This window comes from Lepidochelys kempii, chromosome 7, assembly GCF_965140265.1.
Source record: "Lepidochelys kempii isolate rLepKem1 chromosome 7, rLepKem1.hap2, whole genome shotgun sequence".
NCBI lineage: Eukaryota > Metazoa > Chordata > Testudines > Cheloniidae > Lepidochelys > Lepidochelys kempii.
Genome location: NC_133262.1, coordinates 96,035,094 through 96,048,004, shown reverse-complemented (window position 1 = coordinate 96,048,004; position 12,911 = coordinate 96,035,094).

The following is a 12,911-nucleotide window of genomic DNA, read 5'->3' as shown; positions in this document are numbered from 1 at the left end:
ATTGTCCAATACGTTTTTTTGTTTTTTTAATCAGGCCCTAAGGAGAGGTAGTTAAAAGATTATCTACAACCTCTTCTGATTTGGATTCTTGGTCAAAAGAGAATAGAGTAGGGCATCCTCACCCATTATGTGTCTTTCTTACAGGCCTGTGGACAACAGAGACACAGGAAACACCTAATGACCATGGACAAGAACCAATTTTCAGTGAAAAAGGTGACAAATGTCCTTTCAGAGTAGATTTTGGGTGCTTTGCAGTGGGTCTGTTTCTTATTAGAGGAGAAAGCTGTGAAACAGACTCTTGGGGTATTTTCTCATAATCTATTTTTATTCAGAAGATGCACACAATTCGTGTTTACTCTGACCAGAAATGGAAACAACAGCAAAACTACATACAAAGAATTCCACTTGCAGAAACTCCAGCTAACATTTCATTGGCTTTGTCTTTGTTGAGAGAGAGAGGTGTGTGTCCTTAATTTAAATTAGCTACTTTGAGGTAACATCCTAGTGAAGACAATGCAGTTTGTAGTTTTCATGAGTTAGCCGGCTGAGTCAAAGCCAATGATCCCCCATAAGCTTGATGTCAACCTACTAATTTGTGTGAAAACTACAAATTGCCTTGTCTTCATGAGGATTTTACCCTGAGTAGTTAACTCATTAGCTAATTTGAGTTAAGAACACAACTTTTTTTTTTTTTAATACAGTGTAGACAAGGCCACTCTAACAAGAAAAGCTGCTCCTAATCTGATCTTTGATTTCTGTCCTACAATCAGCCCGTTGGCTGTTCCGCTACACTCTTGCCTGAGGACATCCCTGTTTCAGAGTCACATGGCTTTTATTATGCTCAATAGGAAGCACAGGCTAGGTCAGATGCACTTGGTCAGATGCACCTCCTATTCTGTTGCAGAGCAGATGCACAAAGGAACCTCTCAAACGGATTCTGCTATAACCAGTGTCCAGTCAAGGGGGCTATTTCGTTGTGGTGTAGACATTCGGGCTCTGGAAACCTCCCACCTCCCAGGGTAATTTACTACTTATGCTGCCAGAGTGGTATAAAGAAGCTTTAGTGAAAATGAGAATCTGGGCCTTAATGTGGACAGGCTGCGAGCTGCCAATGGCATTTTAAGGACCAAGTTGGTCAGACCTATTCTGAGCAGGATTAGATGACACAGTGCTTAAAACACTGGCAGCTGCTTATCTGTCTAATGTTAGGTTTGGTATGTATCTGAGCACCTCACAATCTTTAATATATTTACCCTCACCACACCCCTGTGAAATGGATCTGGGGTCACAATGGCTCACAAGCTAAATATGAGTCAACAGTGTAACACTGTTGCAAAGAAAACAAGTGTTCTGGAATGTATTAGCAAGCAAGCCACAAGAATGAATTCTTCTGCTCTACTCTGTTCTGATTAGGCCTCAACTGGAGTATTGTGTCCAGTTCTGGGTGCCACATTTCAGGAAAGATGTGGACAAATTGGTGAAAGTCCAGTGAAGAGCAACAAAAATGATTAAAGTGCTAGAAAACATGACTTTTGAGGAAAGATTGAAAAAATTGGATTTGTTTAGTCTGGAGAAGAGAAGACTATGGGGGGACATGATAACAGTTTTCTAGTACATAAAAGGTTGTTTAAAAAAATGTTCTCATTAACCTCTGAGAATAGGATAAAAAACAGAGGGCTTAAATTGCAGCAAGGGTGATTTAGGTTGGACATCAGGAAAAACTTCCCATGAGGGTTGTTAAAAGCACTGGAATAAATTGCCTAGGGAGGTTGCAGAATCTCTGTTACTGCAGATTTTTAAGAGCAGGTTAAACAAACACCTGTCGGGATGGTCTAGATAATACTTAGTCCTGCCTTGAGTGCAGGGGACTGGACCAGAAGACCTCCTGAGGTCCTTTCCAATCCTATGATTCTTGAAATTTTTTTGAGAAATTTTGCTAGTGTAGGAGAGGCTTAAGCTTACCCCTTTTTATGAAGAGTTTCATATCACACAAAAATACAATACATAAAAATATTTATGTAAAAATTTGACCAGATGCATTTCATTACTACCGTTGCCATTACAACAAAGATTATTAAAAAGATTTAACACAGTGTAGACAAGATAATTCATCAAATGAAAAAGGTAAAAAAAAACTGGGCACATTTTAACTTAGTTAATTTAAGCTTTTGGATGAGTTAAAACAGTTAAAATATACACCGAGGTCCTCATTAATACAAATTTGAAATAAAATAAGAATTCCTTAGTTTCTACAAAAGGAGAATGAAGGCAGAAAAATGACAAATTGATATATGAAAAGCAATATATAAGATGTGACAGATAAATTATCTTCTGATATTTTAATGAGTTTCAGTTAAAGAAGTTGGCAATATGATGATTTATTGAAATTTTTAATAAAGTAAATTGAAAACTGAAAGGTGATCTGAATGAGAGAATCCTTATGAAGAGTTTGAACATTTAGAGGAACACTACTACATATAGTGAAACACTAACACACACACAAATATGCATTTGAAATATATATATATATATATATATGAAAAGCCTACAGAGGTACAATAGCTTCCCTCTGTTCAGCTGAACTTTGATCACAATTCTTAAGACTTCCCCCATTCAGGGGAGACAAAAGAAGTGCTCCTGATACACACTTGTAATTCCAGATATAATTTCAGAGTCCCTTCTTCCAACCCCATGGGTTAAATATTTGACTCAGTAAATGCACACACAAACATTTGCACAAGCATTTTTAAGTACCAGCACTTACAGACAAAGGTAATAGAATTTACATTCTTTTGGGAATAATGATTGAGAGTGTTTATCAAGAAAGTGCACATGTACTGAATTTAGAATAAGCCTTCCAAGAGATTAGTAATTTGGTGCTTAATGCCAAATTGGTGCCACATTGCAAGCTATTTACATAAGGGCATAACCACTCCTTTGTACAAAATTATGTGGAAATGTTTCCTTGGTGAATGAATAGCAAAATACAATGATCTCCCAGAGTCATTAAAATTTCTTATTAACAAAGTAGCTACCTGTTGTCAACAAAATAATTTATACCAAACATCACAAATAATAGCTGTAAACATTTGATTTGACCATTCCACACTTCTGGCCCGAGCCAAACACAGCTGAAGTCAGTGGGAGCCTTCCTATTGCCTTCTGACGGCTTTGGATCAGGTCTTATACACTTAAATGCCTTCAGAACGCTTGGATGAATATAATTTGGTGACTTGTTGTGTTTAGTTTATCGTTTTGTTGCATCACCTCCTGGATACTTCAGTCTCAGACAGTCCCCCATCTTAATGAACAGAAAAAGAATAGGTTTGTGATACATACTCCCAACGTTCTCTGTGGTGAAGACTAGCGGTGTTGTCAGCTCTTGTGTTTTAAGTGCAGGTCTCAAGATAATCGCTCTTAAAGTCCAAGTTGCTGGAATTGGTGAATACATGAGCATCTCAGCTTATGTTTTTTGTTTTTAATGAAAATATATAGACCTCATTGTTAGCGAAACGTGTGAAAATATAATCCGAGTGTACCATAAAGGCTTAAAAACCAGAAAGCAAATAAAAAGACCCAAATGTATTTGTTTTTTAAAATCTCATTATTTTTTAAACTAGTCTTGATGCTTTGGGGAAATTTGTTTACTGTCAGGAGTAGTAGAAGAGCTCTGTGTAAGCTCAAAAGTGTGTCTCTCTCACCAACAGAAGTTGGGTCAATAAAAGATATTACCTCAGCCACAGTGTCTCCCTAATACCCTGGGACCAACCTGGCTATACCAACGCTGCATACACCTTCATATGAATGCAGCTAGATTAATGTTCACATGGACTGCATTAGCAGAAAGGTTGTGTGTGTATGCGTTGATTTAGAGTTAGGTGGTATTTAACATGAAAGGAGGCAAAATAGAATTGTGATCAGTGGGCTAAATCTTGAGGAGGTCCTTTAGTCGGTTTTTTAGGGGAACGCCTACAGTTTAGGGGAAGAGTTTCAGTCCCTCAGGAACCACATGGAGTGTCCTTTCTCTGCACTTGAGTGGTAGAAAATGAGGAAGAACTGGGAGGAGATAGCAGTTGCCTCTACAAAACCATGTCCCCACATGCCCTGAACTCAGTGGAGGACCCTCTACATGTATAAGAAAGTAAAGGAGCTGAGTTCAGCAGTGACAAGGTCAGTGAAACGCCCCCCCATGACCAGCATTAAATCTGCAGACAGTAACAGGGTGTCAGTTATTTTTCTATTCTTCTCCGGGGCGGGGGAGGAGAGAGAGAGAAGAGTCATGCTGTCAGTTTGCCAGGGTCTGAAAGGGGAATGGGCAGGAGTCGTGGAGTTGAGCTCAGAGGCACAAGGTCTCTGCACAGATGGCTCTGTGCCTCTGCCATATTCAATACTGTGTATCCTTGGAGCTGTGTATCATTTTCTTATTCTGCAGTGGGAAGAGACATTCCTGGCCTGTCCTTTCCCAGCTTCATAATCCAGGAGTAAACATCTGTATAGACCCTCAGCATCCCACCCCCCTTCCGCCCACCACACTCCCAGGGCTTTTCCCATTTTTTTCTCATGGGGATTAGGGCAATCTCGCCTGTGTTAGGACCTTAGGCTTTGGCCCACAGTAAACTGTTGGGAATTAGACATGAATCAGGTTTGCGTCTTGGCACTAGAGTTTTATTTTATGCTCTGTATTTCAGCACCGGGCATTTCATTCTCTAACCCTCCTATGACAAAGTGACATATTTTCAGCCAAAGCATTTACCGGATGCAAGACATTCTAGGAAGATACTAAGGGAAAGTAATCTGTACCTTTCCATCACAAGGATGCTAAAAGAGCAGTGGATGTTTATAATAATGTACTAACTACTGTGTTAATTCCATTCTTGCCCTAGTTTGATTTTGTTCTACACAATGTAAACAGTACTGGTGTAGGCCCATGCATTTGGGGCAAGACAATCTAAACCTACAGGAAGCTTTACATTTTTGGTATAACTGGATGCAAATGCAGTATTGGGGGCAATAGAGGCAGATTTGGTATGGTCTCACTGGTACAGCAGTGGTTTCATGCATACCTGAAAGAACATTCCTAGCCCATGACAGGAGAATTCTAGGCTCATGTGTGGTGTATCCCCCCAGATTGGTTTTGGCACGAATGCATGTAGCTATAGTCTGTCTTTTCAAGAGGCTTCTCAGAAGGATGGCCTGAACTACCATATATAGGAGATACACTGCTGTGTGTTTTTGTTGTAAGGGGACGTGCAGTGTCTGATCAATTTAATTTACTGACCAGAGATTGGCTAAAATTGAACCCCTGTATAACTGAGATTATGCGGATTGGTTCAGGCAGGAGATGTGAAGAAAGTGTCATTGCCCTAGGCTTTCTGAATTGTAATGAGGAACTGCATCTCTGGACCAGCACAGTGTGGTCATTGACCTAGAGCTGAGTTGAGGACATCTGGAGCCAACTATGGTAAGGGCAGTTACTTTATGATGTTAAGAATGCCTCCCAGACTGTGGTATTCCCTGGTGGTAATCATGATCTATATCTTTGTGAATTGGTGGTAGGATTACTGTAATGTGCTATATACTGAGAAACCTTAGTAAGAGATCTGCTGCCTGCAGCTAGTTCAGAATACAGCAGTCTGATTGTTGCAGGGGGAGATTAACAGAGGTTAGTCTGACTGCTCACTGTTTTGCCAAGTTGCTCAGCTGCCTGTTAGCCCAAGTATCAGGGTTAATTTTAATATTTAAAGCTCCAAATGGATTCTATCCCAAGTGTCTTTCTGAGCTTCTGATGACCTGTATTCCATTCCAGCCTCAAAGGTTGGAGGGAAAGACAACTTTTTGACCTGAGTGATGGACTAAACGAAGGTTGTACTTTGCCTGTGGAGCTCTAGGTCTGTGGGAATGCTTTCCTCACAGAGCTGAGAACAATCCTACATTCGGTATTTTTAAGAGGTCTATGCACCAGCATTCAGAAATGTGAGAGCCCCTGTACAGTAATTGTTTTGTTTAATTGTTTCTAGATAGGGTCTGATTGAAATGCGCACCTGTGTGTTGCACACTAATTGTGTGAACCCCGTTGGTGCTCACTAAAAATTCTCTACTGTGTACTGACTTAGACCTGTTTCACAGACAGTTAGCGCATGACCCACTGGGACAAACTAGAATTTACACCCTCTTCGGTATGCACTTATGCAGCATGTAGACAAGCCCTTAGCTCAGGCAGAACACCCATTACATTCAGTAGGAGTTTTAGGGGCTCCAGAATCAGTCATATGCTCAAATAAATTTTTTAATCTCTAAGGTGCCACAAGTACTCCTCTTCTTTTTGCGAATACAGACGAACACGGATGCTACTCTGAAACCAGTCATTTAGTTTGTACTGTCTATTTCGATCTACCCATCAACAGGATTCATACTGTAAAGGTTACAATATTTATTCAGGCATTCTGTATTTTTAACATCAAAAGCATGGGATAGAATTTAATACGTACAGATTATTTGGCTATAAGCTTCTCATATACTTCTTGTAAAGTTCTGCAAACAAGCAAATAAAGGAAGTAAAGAACACTACACTTAAAATGAATTGTGTTAAATTTGGCAAACACGCTGTTGCTGAGTTCATTGCAGTAGCATTTGCAAAAATGATACTAGATTTTCAATCCTATGATCTTTATATTAAAAGTAAATTATCACCCTTAAGCAACAAAGGAATTGCCACTGAGCATAATTTTGAAACAACAGCTACAATAAGTTACTTTGATAGCTCAGATAACATGTTATCTAAAGTAAAACTAAATAGCTATTTAAAAGAATTCCTCAGTGTGACTGCTAGTGTTGCAAATACTATATTTCTATTTTATAAAGTGGTGTCTTATCATCTTTGAAGGCATGTTGGAGAGTGTTAGAATATATTCTATCATTTAGATCCGCTTTAGGCAATTATATATGTAAACATAATGACATTCTTATTCTTTTTTAAATGGATTGATCTCAAGTCTGTGATGAATGAATCTGCTATGTGTTTTCCTGAAATCTTGTTTGAATTAAATTAATCCAATATTAATTTATTTTACATGTGCCAGAAGCATCATCCTATTATTAATAAGTTGAAACAGACAGCAGGAAAAGGAGGTCCCTCCTTAGCATTGCCAGAGTGCATCTCTGTGTGTATCCAGCAATCTGTGTGATATGTTGACAGAATGAGGCCAGGGATGCAAATAAAGGAAACTTTCCCCCCACTCCTAGCAGTAAATATATTTATTTATATATGAAGTTAGAAAACATATAAAATCTCCGCACTGTATTTTCCACTGCATGCATCCGATGAAGTGGGCTGGAGCTCATGAAAGCTTATGCTCAAATAAGTTAGTCTCTAAGGTGCCACACGTACTCCTTTTCTTTTTGTGAATATAGACTAACACAGCTGCTACTCTGAAACCAGTTTATTGCTTGTCATTCATTAATTTACTGAATGGTAGTTCTACTGATAAATTAAATTGAGAGAGAAATGGCTTACATATTATTATTAACATTGCAATCATATGTTTAATTCATACATTAAGAGATACTGTATTTGTATTTTAGAAAGTACAGTCATTCTAGCTGGCTTATCAGCCACCAAAGACTAAAAGAACATTTTTTTTGCACACACTGATGTATCAGTGATTGAAACATAGCTCTTCATTTCATAAAATATCTGCCAGAGCTATAATAAATATTTGGGGAACATCCACTGAAGATAGAGAAGCTATACCAATGTCAACAGCTGAAGTTCTGTCGCTATGTAATTTGCTAAATATATATATTTTCAATTGAAGATTAATTGGCTTTTCTACTGTTTTAAAAATAGCAACCCAATCACTTTGTTTGATATGACTGTTAGGAAAGGGTATGTTGGTATTGTTTTCAGGTTCGCATGTCTGGTCTCCTGAGACACTAATGCAACATAGCTATAAAGCTGTTTAGTTGTGAAAGCCACCGAAAAGGGAAATGTTTCTGGTTTTACTTCTCTCAGCCCAGGGAGGTGGAATTTAAAGTCAAAATTATTTATTCTATGAATTAGTAAAGTCAGGATTCATTCAAAATTTAAAAACACAGAGAAAAATCTACAAAAAGAAAGGGAAATCAAAGACAGTTTGTGAGTGATGGTGAAGATGGGCTTATGTAAAATAAACACCTTGGGCTTCAGTTTTAAACCTGGGTAATGTATTCCTCCTCCCTATGATCATAATATACAGGTAATCAAGAGAGGGGTTCATAAAAACTAGAACATGTGGGACTGAGACAATACCCAGTTCTTATTTGTTTAAAAAAAAGACGAATGCACGGAGGGCCTTATCACGGTAAGATGCGCCTCCACAGCTGCTGGCCTATTGAAACGAGAAGCTGCAGAAAGCTGATGAGACATTCGGGGCTAGATCCTCAAAGGGGATTTAGGCAGTGCAATTCTGAGCCTGACTTCAGGTGCCCTGCTGCCTAGTGGAATCCAGGATCCTGAGTTAGATGCCCAGGCTCCCGCTGCAATAGCTGGGGAGAGTTAGGCACCTGAGAATGGGATTCCCAAATACTAGCAGGCTGAGCAGACAGCCACCTAAACTAGTCAGTAGGAAAGTTTTACAGGTGTTAGCTACAGAACTCTCCCCCTATAATGCATGGGGAGCCTGGGCGGCTAATGCAAGGCCGCAGGGTGCCTAGGGGCGAGGCACTGCAATATCTAAGTGCCTTTGTGAATCTAGTCCTAAGCGATTTAAGCTTGGATTTGCCAGTTTATGATCTGAAAAGGTAGGTAATTGTTATACAGGCCATTGATGGATGGAAGGAAGTATCATGAGTTAAGAGCCTGTAGCAAAGAATTAGTAGGGTGTAAAGCAGTTACAGTTCACCAAAACATCCATCCCACAACACTCACAGCCCAAGGGGAATCACAAATTACATCCTTCTTATGTGTGCAATAATTACTCCAATAGAAGGAAAATGTCCTAGCAGAGAATAAAGTAAAAACTTGCTGCCTCATCCAGCATAATATGTAGGTGCAGTTCCAGACATGAAATGACCGGGTGGTGGGGGGAGGGGGGACAGGGCAGAGAGATTGGCCAACTCCATGAACCCTGCAACAAAAGGGCTCTCTGCTCATTTGGAACAGGGATGTCAATCCAGGTCTCCCACAGCACAGTTGAGTGCCCTAACCAGCAGACTATTTGGGGTGGCCAATAGTCGTTAGGCTAGAGAGTAACAATGTGTGATGCTATAGCCCTGCCATTAGGGCTCTATAGAATCAGACCCCCGCTTGTAAACTCGGAGTTTGGGAATTGCCACCAGGGCTAGGACTCCAAACAGCTCATCAGCTCTGAGTCCTACTGGTAGAAACATAGGCACCTAGGGCTAGCTCCACAAAGGCACTTAGGATATAGATTCATAGATATTTAGGTCAGAAGGGACCATTATGATCGTCTAGTCTGACCTGCACAATGCAGGCCACAGAATTTCACCCACCCCTCCTACAAAAAAAACCCTCACACCTATATCTGTGCTATTGAAGTCCTCAAATCATAGTTTAAAGACTTCAAGGAGCAGAGAATCCTCCAGCAAGTGACCAGTGCCCCATGCTACAGAGGAAGGCGAAAAACCTCCAGGGCCTCTTCCAATCTGCCCTGGAGAAAAATTCCTTCCTGACCCCCAAATATGGCGATCAGCTAAACCCTGAGCATATGGGCAAGACTCATCAGGCAGATACTACAGAAAATTCTTTGGCTACACTGTGATTAAACACCTGAGCCTGGCCTGTGTCAGCTGGCTCGGGCTATTTAATTGCAGCATCTAGCTTTGGGCTTGGGCTGGAGCCCAGGCTGTGGGACCGCTTCCCCCTTTCAGTTTTACAGCCCTGTGTCAGCGGATGCAGGCCAGCCATGGGTGTTTAACTGCTGTACCCTTACATGACTAAGTCCAACATTTAAGTGCCACGGTTGGTCATAAAACCACAACTCAGCTGCTGCCTAAGTTTCTGCCATTGAATATGCACAAAGCCACTGAAGTCTTAAAACTGCTCCACTACTCACATCGAAGCTGCTTGGAGACTTGGGTTCAAGTCCCTACTCCACTCAGTCAGTGTGATGATTTAAGTTGATGAAGCACTGCATCCCAGATGAGTGCCCTCCTAACCATGGGATAATAAATGCTCTCATTCTTATTTGTTTTGGTGAGAAAGGGTTGCTCTGGCTTAGGCACTGAACTCAGGGTTCACAGCTGAGAATCAGTATAGGAGATAGGGTGCCTCCCACCCATGTGTCAGTCAGGCATCCAAGGGGAGTTAAGCACCCTTAAGAGCGGGGCCCTAAGCACCTGTTGTTCTTCTGCATCACCTGCAGGCTAGCTTAGGCAGTGCCTTACTTCACTTGCTGACTTCTGTGAAGCACTTTCTTTGAGACACCTAACCCTCCCTCGTCATTGTATGAGGCACCTGAGAGTCCAGCTTGGGGGCTGTGACTTCCACAGTCCAGAAAGAGACCCAGGTCCCCTTTGTGAATTTAGCCCTAAGATGGCTTTTCAAAACTTTACCTCTAATCCTTTTGTGCCACACTTCACATGCCCTGGAAGCAGAGGGTGCGATTTTCGAAGTCACAGAGGTGCTTTTGAAACCCTCCATCTGTAGAGAATAGATTGATTCAACTTATATGCATTTCAGAGCTTGATTGACAACAATCAAGTTGGGGTTGGTCCTGCTTTGAGCAGGGGGTTGGACTAGATGATCTCCAGAGGTCTATGATCATACATTGCTATGGTTTTCCTAATATGTCTGATACCCCTTCCCCCACTCCCCTCAATGCACCACCTAAGAGTGGAAGGTATCAGCTGGCGGAGAGCTTAGTATTTGCCTCACATTGTTTAATTCAGTCAGTGGCTAACATGAGCTATTAGTTGTCTACTTCCTCCTAGCTCAGGCATTTATTCCTCAGGCGATCAGTGGAATTACACTGATAACACACTTTGGGCTCTTCTGCTTTTACAGGATATTTGGGATGAGGGTTAGAGGAATGGTTTTGGGGAGGTGAATACCCAGCCTCCCACCCTCTTGCTAGGGCTAAAATGGGATCTCCCCTTCTCACCAGCTTTAAACACCTCTTCCAGTGGTTTGTTTTCAATAGATGCCTGGGTCTGTTCGAAGGCATCAGCAAGAGACGCCATCTCCATCCACAGACTTTACATGTTTGTCCCATAGACTCTGCTTTACATCAGCCTTACATATGCCTAGGAAATGCTCTTGAGCTACAAGCTCAAACATTCACTCAAAGCTTGTAACACCTTTGCCCCTCACTCACGTTCCCATCAAATCTTTCAATTTGTCACATATTCCCCATTACTCATACCAGTATCCCTATTAAGATTCCTAAATTTAACTCTCTGTGTTTCAGGGGCAATCTGAAACCGTTGTACTTTTGAATTTACAATAGTCTAAAGCATCATAGAATATCAGGGTTGGAAGGGAATCTCAGGAGGTCATCTAGTCTAACCCCCTGCTCAAAGCAGGACCAAGCCCCAAATCCCTAAATGGCCCCCTCAAGGATTGAATTTACAACCCTGAGTTTAGCAAGCCAATGCTCAAACCACTGAGCTATCCCTCTCTCCTCCCTCTTCAAAGGGCATTTCATTGAATACACTTAGAGCTTTACCAGTTTATTTTATAATCAGGGTAGGAACTTTCTTGGCATCAGGGTTCTCATACACTGCACACAGCCTTTCAAAGGTAGTCAGATGTTCAGCAATATCATCTGTCTCCTTGTATGCAGGATATAAATGGTCCCAAGTGTGAATTTTTGGCACAATGAGAATTGCTGAGGTTGGTGGGTTCTAGTTCTGCTTCTCTAGCAGGTCCAGTTTGTGTTTTCACTCTCTTTCTCCCCGCTTCTCCTTTATCTCCAGTTCTTTCACTTGCAATAGTCTCTGGTGTTCTCTCTCCTTTTCTGCAACTTGCAGCCTCAAAAGCTCCAACTTTGCAATCGCCACTGCTTCCAGTCATTTTCCTGCTTTTCTGTTCCTACTGCCCTTTCCCGAAATAAGCAAACAGAAAATAACAAACCAAAAGCCTCCTCCTGACTGTCCTTAGACACCACACTTAAAGCCTCACTTAAAATCTTTACACCAGTGTATGAAGTGCAAATCTTGCTCAGCACAACAAGCTGTGTGTTTCACGCTGCTCTCTGCACCATTGTGATGGGATTCCCCCTGGGGTGCAGCCTGAGACTGAGGGACCGCTGTGCCCCCTTAACTCTCTTCAGCCTGGGCTGTCTCTCACAATCCCTTGCTCGTGACCAGCAGCAAGCCCCTCCAGGCACTGGGATCACTCAGCACAACTGCATGTGGAAGTCCCACACCCAGCTAGATTGCATGAATGCTCCCAGAGCCACTCATTACTCACACAGGGAAAGACACCAGAGCCAAATCTCCCCAGCTCCCAGCACTGTACCTCAGGAATATACCATCTTGCATGGCTCAAGATGGGCAGTGCAAATTTATTAATTGGCTCACCACTTCAACAATGGAACGTGGACATACACCAGCCTTTGTCAAACCTGAGCAGATTTGCCCCACACTTCATACAAACTTGCTGGTAAAGATAAACAAATTTATTGACTATAAAAGGTAGATTTTAAGTGATTGGTAACTAACTGACTTTTTGCCTAAGAAATAAAATATAAGCGCACAGTCTCAATCCTAATAGATTGGGCAGCAACAAGATTAAGCAGTTTTTCTCACCCCACTGGATATTGCAGTCCTTAAAAAACAGCTTTGTACCTTAAACTTGGAGTCTTGTCTGTTGGAGTCTTGTCTTCGTCTCAGTGTCTTGGTTGCTTGTAGCGTAGGTGGTGGCAGGAGAAGGGCCAAGCATGGGGCCCCTGTGGTCTCTTTCACACCCTCTG